Source organism: Lynx canadensis, chromosome X, assembly GCF_007474595.2.
Source record: "Lynx canadensis isolate LIC74 chromosome X, mLynCan4.pri.v2, whole genome shotgun sequence".
Taxonomy (NCBI): domain Eukaryota; kingdom Metazoa; phylum Chordata; class Mammalia; order Carnivora; family Felidae; genus Lynx; species Lynx canadensis.
Genome location: NC_044321.2, coordinates 72938386 through 72949193, shown reverse-complemented (window position 1 = coordinate 72949193; position 10808 = coordinate 72938386). Strand labels below are relative to the sequence as shown.

The window sequence follows — 10808 nt, the reverse complement described above, 5'->3', positions numbered from 1 at the left end:
AAAAGAATGATTCACCATGATCAAGTGGGATTCATTCCTGGGATGCAGGGCTGGTTCAACATTCGCAAATCAATCAACGTGATACATCACATTAACAAAAAAAAAGAGAAGAACCATATGATCCTGTCAATCGATGCAGAAAAGGCATTTGACAAAATCCAGCACCCTTTCTTAATAAAAACCCTTGAGAAAGTCGGGATAGAAGGAACATACTTAAAGATCATAAAAGCCATTTATGAAAAGCCCACAGCTAACATCATCCTCAACGGGGAAAAACTGAGAGCTTTTTCCCTGAGATCAGGAACACGACAGGGATGCCCACTCTCACCGCTGTTGTTTAACATAGTGCTGGAAGTTCTGGCATCAGCAATCAGACAACAAAAGGAAATCAAAGGCATCAAAATTGGCAAAGATGAAGTCAAGCTTTCGCTGTTTGCAGATGACATGATATTATACATGGAAAATCCGATAGACTCCACCAAAAGTCTGCTAGAACTGATACATGAATTCAGCAAAGTTGCAGGATACAAAATCAATGTCCAGAAATCAGTTGCATTCTTATACACTAACAATGAAGCAACAGAAAGACAAAAAAGAAACTGATCCCATTCACAATTGCACCAAGAAGCATAAAATACCTAGGAATAAATCTAACCAAAGATGTAAAGGATCTGTATGCTGAAAACTATAGAAAGCTTATGAAGGTAATTGAAGAAGACTTAAAGAAATGGAAAGACATTCCCTGCTCATGGATTGGAAAAATAAATATTGTCAAAATGTCAATACTACCCAAAGCTATCTACACATTCAATGCAATCCCAATCAAAATTGCACCAGCATTCTTCTCGAAATTAGAACAAGCAATCCTAAAATTCATATGGAACCACAAAAGGCCCCGAATAGCCAAAGGAATTTTGAAGAAGAAGACCAAAGCAGGAGGCATCACAATCCCAGACTTGAGCCTCTACTACAAAGCTGTCATCATCAAGACAGCATGGTATTGGCACAAAAACAGACACACAGACCAATGGAATAGAATAGAAACCCCAGAACTAGACCCACAAACGTATGGCCAACTCATCTTTGACAAAGCAGGAAAGAACATCCAATGGAAAAAAGACAGCCTCTTTAACAAATGGTGCTGGGAGAACTGGACAGCAACATGCAGAAGGTTGAAACTAGACCACTTTCTCACACCATTTACAAAAATAAACTCAAAATGGATAAAGGACCTAAATGTGAGACAGGAAACCATCAAAACCTTAGAGGAGAAAGCAGGAAAAGATCTCTCTGACCTCAGCCGTAGCAATCTCTTATTCGACACATCCCCAAAGGCAAGGGAATTAAAAGCAAAAGTGAATTACTGGGACCTTATGAAGATAAAAAGCTTCTGCACAGCAAAGGAAACAACCAACAAAACTAAAAGGCAACCAACGGAATGGGAAAAGATATTTGCAAATGACATATCGGACAAAGGGCTAGTATCTAAAATCTATAAAGAGCTCACCAAACTCCACACCCGAAAAACAAATAACCCAGTGAAGAAATGGGCAGAAAACATGAATAGACACTTCTCTAAAGAAGACATCCAGATGGCCAACAGGCACATGAAAAGATGTTCAGCGTCGCTCCTTATCAGGGAAATACAAATCAAAACCACACTCAGGTATCACCTCACGCCAGTCAGAGTGGCCAAAATGAACAAATCAGGAGACTATAGATGCTGGAGAGGATGTGGAGAAACGGGAACCCTCTTGCACTGTTGGTGGGAATGCAAATTGGTGCAGCCGCTCTGGAAAGCAGTGTGGAGGTTCCTCAGAAAATTAAAAATAGACCTACCCTATGACCCAGCAATAGCACTGCTAGGAATTTATCCAAGGGATACCGGAGTACTGATGCATAGGGGCACTTGTACCCCAATGTTCATAGCAGCACTCTCAACATTAGCCAAATTATGGAAAGAGCCTAAATGTCCATCAACTGATGAATGGATAAAGAAATTGTGGTATATATACACAATGGAGTACTATGTGGCAATGAGAAAAAATGAAATATGGCCCTTTGTAGCAACGTGGATGGAACTGGAGAGTGTAATGCTAAGTGAAATAAGCCATACAGAGAAAGACAGATACCATATGGTTTCACTCTTATGTGGATCCTGAGAAACTTAACAGGAACCCATGGGGGAGGGGAAGGAAAAAAAAAAAAAGAGGTTAGAGTGGGAGAGAGGCAAAGCATAAGAGACTGTTAAAAACTGAGAACAAACTGAGGGTTGATGGGGGGTGGGAGGGAGGGGAGGGTGGGTGATGGGTATTGAGGAGGGCACCTTTTGGGATGAGCACTGGGTGTTGTATGGAAACCAATTTGTCAATAAATTTCATAAAAAAAAATTATCCTAGATTTGGTTCTTTTACTGGTTAGATCTTATATCTCTACAGTATATAATTTTATATTCTTTTTTAAATTTTCTTAATGTTTATTCATTCTTGAAAGACAGAGAGAGACAGAGCACAAGCAGGCGTAGGGCAGAGAGAGAGGGGGACACAGAAACCGAAGCAGGCTCCAGGCTCTGAGCTGTCAGCACAGAGCCCGACATGGGGCTCAAACTCACGAACTGCGAGATCATGACCTGAGCCAAAGTCGGATGCTCAACGACTGAGCAACCCAGGCACCTCTATAATTAAATCTTCTGCTGTTAGAATTTTTAAGATACTGTTTTTAACTAAAATTAGAGATTTTAAAGCATAGAAGTAGCCTAGGAAATGTATCTTACAAGTCTTTGGTGGGTTTATTTTTTTTTTTTCAGCAATGGATAAATTAAATAATTCTTTCACCCTACCTCATATATGTGTCTCTGAACGTGTACTGAAGAGTAGCTGAAAAAGTTGTTGTGGAGCACACATTTCTAATTGACTAAAACAGTCCTTCCTCAAAACAATACCAGTGTAGCTTATGTCTTTTGTGTGTGTCTGTGTGTGTGTGCTTTTTAAACCTTCTTTCACATTTATATAACATTGTTTAACTTGTCAATATTCTTCCTTATCTTTTAGTTCATTTAGTAATCATTAATACAATATGGAGTAATTAAAGTAGAAATGCTTTCCCCTTTTTACAAATGAAGAAAAAACTAAAGTCAAAGTAGGGAATTTTGCCTACATACAGAAAGGCATCTGTTGCAGAGAGTAGATGGGCATGCAAAAACCATTCTCCTATACAACCCTCCTTGTCTGTTTTCTGGTGGTATTTCTATAAATCAGGTTGCAGTATAAATATAATGTTTTTAAAATTATTTTCCTACTTTCAAAACAATGACTTTTCTTCACCTTAATATTTGTGCCAAAGGACACTATTCATTACTGCAGGCATTATCTCCTAATTAACCACCAGTTATATTTTTTTCACCATTTTATGTAATGTACTTTATTACATCATTAGAATTTATTTTCATAGGGGCGCCTGGGTGGCTCAGTTGGTTGGGTGGCCGACTTCGGCTCAGGTCATGATCTCGCGGTCCGTGAGTTCGAGCCCCGCGTCGGGCTCTGTGCTGATGGCTCAGAGCCTGGAGCCTGTTTCAGATTCTGTGTCTCCCTCTCTCTGACCCTCCCCCATTCATGCTCTGTCTCTCTCTGTCTCAAAAATAAATAAACGTTAAAAAAATTAAAAAAAAGAATTTATTTTTATATTCATACTTGTTGATAAATACTGAACTTTTTAAACATGAAAGTAGAATTGACTCATTAAAAATGGATAAAATATTGAAGACAGAAAGCTAATTATTTCATTTGTAGTTTTAAGATCAATAACAGGGATCCAATTAAAATGTATATTACCTGTTATAATTTGGAAATAGATCCTGAGATAAAGAATACCTACTAGAGTTTAAGTAATGAACTGAGAGTCATGCTTGGAAGTAATACCATATCAGAAAAAAAACAGCATCTTCATTTTTAATTCTTTATAGAACTTGAGGATAATTTTTAAAAAAGTTTTATAAAATGGGTGATTCAAAAAAAGTACTTATAAAATAATATAATTATTATCATCCTGCAAGGAAACAGTCCTCTGAAGATAGACTTTTCCATGTTATAGGGGAACAAAATTTGCCACTCTAAGATATTCCTTTTTAGTATATTCTAAGCTGTTTATTTTTTAAGAAAATGCAGACAGAATAAAATCTCTGAAAACCAAGTAGAAGTTACCCTTTTGTAAGAGACATTTACAAATACTGGGAAATCTCCATCAGTAATGATGTCTCTGTCTATATGGTATAAGAGGAGAATGACTCTAAATCTCTAGAAACTCTTATCAATGGATAAGGCAAGGATTTAAATCTTCATAACCTTACCCTTGTTTATTGTACTTTTCCTGGTAATTTCCCGTAACTGACTTTTCATCCCCAACATCTTCTTTTGTCTTTAGCTGGAGATGGATTTTGAGGTGATGGTTCTGGCCATTTTAGTAAGTTTATCAGTTTTCCTGAGTCTCTTCTATGCATACAGGAGGTATACATGTTATTAAACTTTGATTTTATATTTATCTGTCTCTTGTCAATTTGATTCTTAGACCAACTAGAATAACTCTCAAGAGTAAAGAAAAACTTTTTTCTCCCCAAAAATATCAGCAACATCCATACCCACTGCCATTTTAAATACTTACTCCTAAGAACATCTACTTCCGTGCTTTCTAAATACTTACTCCTAAGAACATCTGTTTCCATGCTTTCTATTAGAATGTGCAATAGTGATGCCATAGTTGTCATTAACACTAGCAAAAATCTGCACCCACTGTGTTGGCATCTAAAGAGTCCCAAGACTTTTTATTTGAAAGGTGGGTGTCCTAGGTATTATGCTAGTTGTTGTTTTGGATATAGAAATTAACTTCCTATTGCCTCTGCTCATGAAGAACTTATAGTCAATGGTAAAATAATGCAAAAGACGATCAATTATGTAGGAAGAATAAACACAGTAATATAAGTTTATCAGGAAAAGGATTCATAAAAGATCAGAAAGTAATGTTGAAATGAACGTTGAATAATGAGTAGAATTTCAGTAGGTAAAAATGAAGAAAAATAATGAGTAAATGCATTAAAGTGGAAAAGCAAGGAAATGACAAAAATCCACCTTGGCTACAGTATTCGTAGGAAGATATGACAAAACTTGAAAGTCATAAAGACAATAGTAGTGAAAAGTAGTCATTAAAAAATCCAAAAAAATATCACAATAAGAATTTTGTTTATTGACAAAAAAGATTTCAAGGGCATCTGAGGAATGATCAGGCAAAAATAGCAAACGGATATCTGAAAAAAAAGCCAAAATGTTAAGATATATTATAAATGTAAAATAATTTAAAATATACTAGTACAAGAAACTAAAATCAGATTAATGGTAAAATCAGTCTAACTTTGAAATAAAACCTAGCATACGTTGGTATTTAACATGTAAAGAGAGGATATGTAACAAACAAGAAGTTATGAACCAGTACCAACAAAATGCTATTATAGGAAATCAACTTATAAAAAGTTATATATTCTTATCTTACAAAAAATGAAAATAAATTGATAGATGAAAAATTAATTGTTGAAACATAAACATAAAATTCCAAAAGAATATTTAAGCTAATATTTAACTTTAGATATGGGAGGATTTTCTAAGTATAAGAACAATGAAACAAAGGATTTAAAACTTTAAATACACAAACACTTAAATTTCTGAATAGTAGGAGCACCATAAGCAGACTCAAACGGGAAAAGGCATGTTGGGCAAATATTTACAACATTTATGACTAAGATGTGATTAATATTGGTAATCCCTCTCCTATTCTCTTCACCTGTGCAAATCTTATTCCACACTTGATCTTAGCCAAAAGGCCAAGAAGTAATTGCAAATCTTATTTACACTTTACAAACTGAATTAATTGCCACTTCATCCATACTTCTGTTTCTAAGTATTCCAGCCCTTTTCTGTGCTCCAACACTTGCAATTGTCGATTAAACATTGTGGTACTTAATTATACATTGTCTTGTATAACTCCTAGTGGTAGATGTGTGTGTCTTCTCTGCAGGTCAGATAAGATCCTTGAGGCAAGAACTGGATTTTATAGATTTCTGCAACGTCTAGAACTCAGGTCTAAATGCTAAATGCATAGTAGGCGTGGGATAATTATTCATGTATCAGTTGACTGAGTAAATCATCCTTCCAAAATATAAAACAAGGAATTATAAGCGGGTAGAAACCCACTCTCCTCAATGGTCAAAAGAAAATCAGTTTCTACTTCTTTCAAATAGAATTGTCAAAAGTACATGAAATAAGTTACTTAAGTAATGAAGTTTGTTTGGTAAAAGTGTAAAAATCACACATTATATTTTAAGATAAAAACAAATAAAATGTAAGTATTTGCAAAACCTGATCTGACCAAAACAATTTAAAAAGCTCTGTTTAGAGCTTTTGCTTTTTTTTTCCTGCTACTTTGCCCACATGCATTTACTTACATAAACCTTCCCTTTCCTAATCATTGTATATTTAAGCTATATGTAGTGGTAGACTTGCTTGATTGCTTACTATTCGAAAGCAATGTCAAGCCAAATTTTCTCTTTATAGTCCCTAGAAATCAGCCAGGGACTGACTTTAGTTAGTCTTTCTAACTAATGCTAGCTGTTGCTCTCTCTCTTCTCTCTCCTGGCTGAGAATTTCTTGGTGTGTATGGAAACAGTAGTACTAGAATTCATTAATAATTAAAATAAGCAATTGTGTGTTAATATACAATGATGATTCAGGCTGATGGATCACATGCATCTCTATCACACATGTATTCCTACCACTGTGGGGAATAAGCTTAGAAATTCCCTGGGTTTACACCAATAGGTTAACAAGGCATAAAGAAATACAAAGCCATAGGATTCTCACACCCAAGTTTGGGTAAACAAGATTAGCACCCCAAGAATAGGGAGGTGTAAAGGCACCCCAGAATAAAGAGGGGATGCAAAGCTCCGAGAATAGAGAGGGGGGCAAAAGTCCCAGGATAGAGAGGATCGCAAAAGCACCCAATACAAAGATATATGAGGTAAGCAAGATTAGGCATTCAGGGCAGAAGCACCCCCCAAATTTAGTAATATAGCAGAAAGCTGCCTTCACAGGAGGGACGATCCAAGTTAGGTAAACAGGTGAATTGTGTTATAGACTGCTGTGCTGCAGTTGAATCAGCCCAGAGCAGAGATGGTTAACAAAAGAAAAGTTGCCTTATTAACTCTTAGGTTATTTCCCCTGTCTTATCTCCTAGGCTAGCTAAGATAAACAGACATGACACCTCCTGTCTGCCCTTAACAACCATCTGCCGATCTGTCTGGCACCAGGATTTTGTTTTATATTGACCCAAACCCCAAACACTGTATATCTTCAAAACCCCCTTTTCCCTCACGTCCCCAAGTTAATGTTCCCACTTTCTTTGTCTCTTTGTGCATGCCCATCACATTTGTAAGCTTTCTGATCCTAATAAATATGGGACAAGGACCCTGATTCGGGGCTCTTGTCTTTTCCCGGACATTAGCCATCTCTCAGTTTTCATCCTGTGTCCTGCTCTTTTGCTGGCCAAAAGAGAACATCAGACTTAGAGTCTACTGCACACCACCATGCCCATCTTCTCCTCCCTTATTATCTTCATTCTTCCATGCTTATAATCTCTCCCACATTGGAGAATAAGCAAGTTTAGCTTTGGTTTTTATATCTGTTCCCAATGTTCAACAGTTCTATGGTTCAAGTAATGAACCAGTCTAATGTTTCTAGACTATGATTTCAGTGCTTTAGATACTGTAGACTATGATTTCAGTGCTTTGGAGACTACAGTAAGGACTCTGTGAGCAAGGCATTGGATATGAGATAAACTATACTCTCCTTCTAGAGTACATAAAAACAGAACACAGTTAGGGGCGCCTGGGTGGCGCAGTCGGTTAAACGTCCGACTTCAGCCAGGTCACGATCTCACGGTCTGGGAGTTCGAGCCCCGCGTCAGGCTCTGGGCTGATGGCTCAGAGCCTGGAGCCTGTTTCCGATTCTGTGTCTCCCTCTCTCTCTGCCCCTCCCCATTCATGCTCTGTCTCTCTCTGTCCCAAAAATAAATAAACGTTGAAAAAAAAATTAAAAAAAAAAAAACAGAACACAGTTAGCCAGAGTATAAATATAAAAAGTGCAATGGTCTGAATGTTTGTATCCCCCTAAAATCCTTATGTTGAAATGTAACCCTCAGGGTGATGGTATTAGAAAGTGGTTATTAGGCCATTAACCTGGAGGTTATTAAGCCATTAACCTGGAGTCCTCATGAATGAGGTTAGTGTTCTTATAAAAGAGGCCTGAGAAATCACCCTTGCCCCCTTCCTCTGTGTTAAGATACAGGGAGAAATCAACAATCTGCAATCTAGAAAAGAGCTCTCACCAAAACCCGACCATGAACTCCAGCATCCAGAACTGTGAGCAACAAATTTATACTATTTATAAGCCACCCAGTCTGTGATACTTTATTAGATAAACCTGAGTGTACTAATACAAAGGTCTCTAGAAAAATGTATAATGGCTCTTAAGCTGGTTATTTTCTTTTATGCTCCTCTCCACAACCACCACAATATCTATATTTACCCCTTCTATTTCTTGTTTTATTCCCTGGGAGGGTGATTTCTGTAGATTGAATTACCTGTACTCCCTTGTCAGCTGAACTCCCATGGCCCTAAGCAAATGGGAAACCCCAACAGTAAATGTTACAGTAGAAGTAAAAGATCAGAGTTCTTCTTTTCCCAAGCCTTTCTTGCTTCAGCACTTTGTTACTAGTGGTATTCAAGCTCTTCTGTGATTACACACCCTATCTGTCAGTCTACTCCATGATTTCCAATTTATTCAACTGCTATAATCCGTACAGAATTAGTGATAATAACTTCTAACTGGTCCTAGTTTCTGAGTGACTCAATCTACCCATTAATTTATCTTCATTTGAAGTATCTGGAATGTACTCTTTCCTGCTGGAACACTGACCAATAACACAAAAGCCAATAGAACTTGACTATAAGTTTTTTTTTTTTTTTATCAAATCTAAGGAAAATCAGAAGGTGGTGGGGAATGGCAAGACATTGAAATGGAATAGGAGCATCACAGAGGCAAAGATTGGTAAAGTCCATATAAGCATTGTCCATGAGATAAAAGGCCTTTAATCATATAACATTTTCATATTTACAACTATTCTAGTGTGAAAATATGGGCAGGTTATTGCTGCCAACAGTCAAGAATTGGTAAGATCACTTTTATTATGACTTAGCTTGATAACATTAAAAATTCAATCTATCTAGTGTCCCTTGTTTTGATTCCATTCTCACAAAGCAACCTGACTATAACTTAGGTTCCATATAAGTGCCTACAGAGAGGGAATATGCTGGTCATACAGACTTCAACTATTTCAGCAATGTTAATTTTTTTTACTACTGTGAACTAACATATAGTAATTATGTTTTTGTTATTAAAATTTGGTCAAATTCAAGTGCTTTCTTGAGAGATTGGTTTTCCTTAGACATGTTAGTAATTGGGTTTCTGAAGGCAAGGTCCTGGGACATCTATACTTCTGCCTGAGACTTTCTTTTGCTATTTTTAAATTCCACACCCTAATATCTAATATGTTTATTCCCTCATTGTGTGCCAGAAGGAGCCAGCCTGATTGCCCAGAAAATATATGGACTCAACTTATTTTTCTAGCCACTAAATGATATTTGAAGTTCTGGTAAATAAATAAAAGTGTTTCTTCATATCATACAGAGTATTTCTGCAGTCAAAAGTTCCTTTCCCAATCTATTATACTGTCCATGACAAAGTGTAGTAATTACATATATTTTGGCCTGTTCTTTAGCTTCCTCTATGATCTTTCAGATCAGTTTCTTGCTATAAACAGCAGTATTCATCCTACATGTTATAAACATGTAAAAATCTTGTCCATTTACAATTATTTTGTTACTTAGTTTGTCATGACAGTCTGTGCCAATGTTAATAAAATACTTTTCTAGATGGATGGATGTTTCTGAGTATTCTGTGGGTGTTCAGAAAACAAAGGCAAGTAGTGTCTAATGTATAATCATCTTGTTCTCAGACATTATTTGCCTATTGAAATTCCTTCCTATGGATGGGAATACTCATTCTACAATGTCTAAAATCCTCTCTTCTACTAGGACTCCCTAAATATCTACAAATTCAGAGTTTCAAACCAAACATTTGATGTTAAATACATTTAAGAACCATAATAACTTATTTTTCCACAAGATGGACTGTATGATTATAACAATAAAAACCTTTTGAATATCAAAAGGCTTTTCCAAAATTAGTTGTGATCACTTCTCAGCCTTTTGGATAATATCAAGTTTAGTATCTGTTCTTACCAGTTTAATATCTGATATTCCCCCTATTAAAAATCAGTTGTGATGATTTAGGAATATGTAAATGATTTCCTATTAATTATTTTTTTTCCTAAACATGTGGTATATACTTTACAAGGAAAGAGAAACTGCTTGCAGAATCATGCTTTGTTTTTTTTTTTTTGTTTTATAACCACAATTTTTCAAACAACTTAGAGATGTTGACATCTGGGAAATATGGAGTATGAGAAACCTAAGGTCACTGACTAAATAACATTCGCATGAATGTAAATAACCCAGAAAATGACCCAAATACTGTCATAACAAACTCTCCACAGCTAAATATAGATAAGAGGCTGCCCTGAAGAGGATAAGAAGGGTGGAAACATGATCAGAAGCTAAATAGACCCATAAAACTGTTCACAGAAGGCAG

General features: G+C 36.3%; 1 pseudogene; it reads left to right on the top strand.

Moving 5' to 3' along the window:
• Nucleotides 1–10350: 10350 nt before the first annotated feature.
• Nucleotides 10351–10470, top strand: LOC115507997 (annotated as a pseudogene).
• The last annotated feature ends 338 nt before the right edge of the window (nt 10471–10808 follow it).